Genomic DNA, 4,086 nt, shown 5'->3' with positions numbered 1-4,086 from the left:
GATCTTATTGTTACAGATGTTAGGAAAATTATAACAACCCAACTTTTTTTTTTATTTAGCCTATTTTTGCAAAATTTAAAATTGATTCGAAAAAACGTAACGAAATGAAAGAACTGAGTTAGGATTAGAACTGCTCGGAAGACTTAATTAATTGTTGAAATTTTTTTTTATTTTTTCATTGTTCTTGAAAAATTTGCATAGAATTCGCGTAGAACAAAACTAAGCTGGGAAAATAGATCTGCAGTTTCAAAAAGACAAAGAACCGACCGAAAACTTATTTTCTGTTTATCAATTGCAGAGACGTTCTAATTTGAATAGGAATGTGTATAAAGTATTGCTGCATCGATGACCGCAAACCTGTAAGCGTTGAGAAACGTATAACTTCTGATCTCAGCACGTTTCCATGTGAACTGCACGCGCCCTCATGCACAAAAATTAAAAGCAATAAGACTTTTCTACCGCGCAAACGGAAACTATATTTCTTCTCTTGGAAAGCAAAAGCTGAGCAGTGAAGCTGCTCAGCTGAGCTCAGCCATGATTGGCTAATTTTCTTTCGAGTCAAAGCTTCGACATAGGTAACACTCATATCGTATGGCTGCTAATGCATTGCAAAGGCACATCAGAGAGTAGCGTTTTACCACATCACTTAGGTGTTGTAAAAAATCACATTCTTTGATAATTCGGTGTTGCGGTAGACTTGGGTTAGTTTAATAACTTCTGCAGAATTTCTTCCATCAAAAAACTGCAGGTTCCGTGATTGGTAGCGTAGGGATTTTTTGAATTGTGATGCTATTGCTTGCGTGATATTTTTTTTAAATTTCTCTGCAATCAATTTAAAACAAAAACGTTTTACTTGATTTTAGAGGCAATCCTGTCTAACAAATACTTGGCTACCGGACCATAGAAAGTTTTATTCCATTGCCAATTGATTTCTCCATCGATCAGTTGTACAAAACGCCGTCCTATAACAGCCGCTTGTAATTCCGTTTTTGCGCGCTAGTTTGCCTAATGGGAGCAACTTTGATCTTTCCCATGAGAAGATTATAGTACCTGACTGGTTCGACTACCACTCAAATGGAAGTAAGAAACGGCTGCCATAGGCTTTTCGAGGTTGTGGTAGTATCAATTCACGCAGTTTAAATTTTCACGCGGTTTTCAAATTGGACGAATAAATGTTTTCATTTGATTGTCAGAGAAGACACCAGACTGAAGGGATTAGAGATTGAGGACACCAAACTGAATATTTTTGCTTGTACAATGAGGCGTCTTTGAGAAATTGATGTAGCCGAAGTTTGACGAAATTGTCAGTTATTACGTTCCATTTTTGATCGAAAACTCTTAGAAAATCCTTTATTTTGTTTTTTGTGTCAGCTCAGATTTAAGTGAGTACATCAATTTTGTTTGAGAGGAACTTTTTCGAAGTGAAGCCGCTATTTGTTGGGCACTCTAGAGTGGAACGGTTTTTTTGGATTTAACAATTGCTGGCAAAAACTAGATATAGTCATTTATATAAAAGTGGGTATTAATGGTGATGAAATCAATGGCATCCGAAATGCTGGCAGTCTTGAGCATGCTTATGAAACATAAAAATTTCGAAAAAAATATTTTAATTAATGTTAATCTGGTAAATTGCAATTATTGAGTATTGTTGAATATCCTTAAAAAAGCTACGTACAGCGTGGTCTTTTTGTCATAAGGCAGATATAGACACCCTTTCAGCGTCTGAAAAAATAGCAACACGGTGTTCTGTTAATCTCAGCCAAACTCCAACTCAACTATTTAGCAAATCAGGACTAGTTTGAAAATTAGAACCCTGAGAACCACAATGAAACATTAATTCTGCGTAGCCCACTTTTTTAAGTTTTTCTGGTTTGTTTGAATTGGTCACGTGATAATGAGTTAATTACAATATTGACTCCGGAGGTGGTTCTATTATTTCAAATGGCTTTATATAGTTCTATCCAAATGTAATTTTCATTTTTGTATCGTCTAGTTTTTCTTTTGATTGAGACTTCGATCAATTTCCAGATGTTTTTGTGGGCTTTTAAATTGAATCATTGCAGAGGAAAAACTATTCTTAAGTTTCCTCACGGTACGCCAAGGAAAACCAAATTGATATCATCCACCGTGGTTGACAGATTGACATTACCTGTGTTTGCATTGCTATTTGGTAATTTGAATTGTCTTCATTTCATTGGGGAAAGGTACCTCCTAAAAATTTTTTCGAGTTACATCAAAGCAATTCGTCAAATAGTTCGTCGCCTGTAATTTTCATTAATGTCTTTTTGCTAGACAACATAAACACTTGGTTGTCGCTGAGATATGTTTTTAATTTTAAGAGAAAACTTGAACTCTCTGGCTGAGTCTAACCAGCCCTCATTTGGAGTTCAAATGGACGTGTTTTGCTACCTTAGTTTAAGCCCATTGGCTAGGTAAAGGCAAACCTATTAATACAGGGGAAAATATATGACTAAGTTCCTTAAAAGCGTTGCAATAAGTAGTTGTACTCGAGAATGTGTGCGGGTAATGCATTCGGACTTGATGTGCTATAAGATTTTTTTTTGCTCCTGAGCTGTTGCCTGATCTGGTCGAAAGTTGTCGCAGTAACCGTTTTACAATTTTTTTGACAGTAGCATTCATGTCTTGCGCTACAGCAGATTTGTAGATCCTTGTTCCTCCCACAGAAATCAAGAGGGCCAGCTAGAAGGTAAACTGGGTTCCGGGATCAATTAAAGCGTAGGTATTGAATACTTCATTACAGTTTAGGAGAGAAACTGGTGGTAATTGTATTTGTTCATACAATTCAGGAGGTTGAAAATATCTTGTTCAGGCTCTTTTTATTGCTAACTGTTTCTGAAACTTCAATTTTGTTTGGCTGTTATGTGGACAGCTGTAATTTTTGGTTGGTTAAATTTTTATTCGCTCGCTTGATTAGTGTTGCTTGTTTGTGGGCCACTTGATCTGTTTTAAAAGACGAAGCTAAATTTTGTGATGAAAGCCTTTAAATGTTTGGCATCGATTTGCGGACGGACGACAAAACCGCTTAACATACCTATTGATTAAACAATCGAGCAAGGATTCTTCTTGCTCACGGTTGCAAACCACTGGTTCGACATTTCTGAGGTTAGAAGCCTGTAGCGAGTATGTGGCTTCCTTGGCATTTCTCACAAGACTTGGTTGATTGATCAGCGGTTTTACGTGGAGGAAAGAGCTGTTGTCGCTTTTGAATTTAAGGGGGTAGTGATTGCAATTAATATTGTGTTTAATTGTGTTAAACCTAATCTGCCTGAATTTGATTCATACCATTTTTCTTCCCCTTATTGTTGTAGTTGTTGTTCTGTTATTGTTGTTGTTGTTGTTGTTGTTATTTGTGTTGTTAATGTTGCTAGTGGTACATTTGGTTTGTCCGAAATAGTTCTCAATATTAGACGACTTTTGAAAACTTTCTCGTTTGATTTCGCCATACACTTGGGCTGGTACCTCAAATTTTACTGAAGGAATTTTTTTGGAAATTTTATTTTTTGCTTTGTAAATTGATATTGTCTGCAAACAAAAAATCTTTCATTTTTCATCTCATTTCGTGACTGTCGACTTCTGCGAGATGACCAGTTTGGAAGTGGTTTTGATTTACCTAAAACGTATGTTTGGCTAGTTTGTTGAGCAGTGGAGTGGAAGTTGGCTGTTTGGCGGTTTCTGAATATGTTTTCCAGAGTAGGCTGGAAATGAAGTGGCTGCAATGATATACAATTATTAAGCAGAACATTTTGATTGATGAGTGCTGCATTGGAGGGTAAAAAAACCATCGTTTGTTGATTTTTCAGTTTAGAGATGCCGTAAATACATGTCCGCATTTACACTGCTTAAATTTGAAGTTTGCTTTGAATTGGTTTTGTCAGCTGAGCAGTTCTATTATTCATTAGTGAATGGTTTCAGGCTAATTATCGTCATTTGCAACAGGAAATAAAGTTCCAGTTTGTCTCTGGGGAATTAAGGATTGTTGGATGCAAATAAACGGGTTGAGATTGTTCCCCGATCCTTTGAGAACAATGTTGTAGTATTTGAATAAAAAATTACTCAAAACAAACC

Source organism: Convolutriloba macropyga, unplaced genomic scaffold (assembly GCF_964194025.1).
Source record: "Convolutriloba macropyga unplaced genomic scaffold, txConMacr16.3 SCAFFOLD_3738, whole genome shotgun sequence".
Taxonomy (NCBI): domain Eukaryota; kingdom Metazoa; phylum Xenacoelomorpha; order Acoela; family Convolutidae; genus Convolutriloba; species Convolutriloba macropyga.
Note: the sequence above shows the minus strand (reverse complement) of the source record.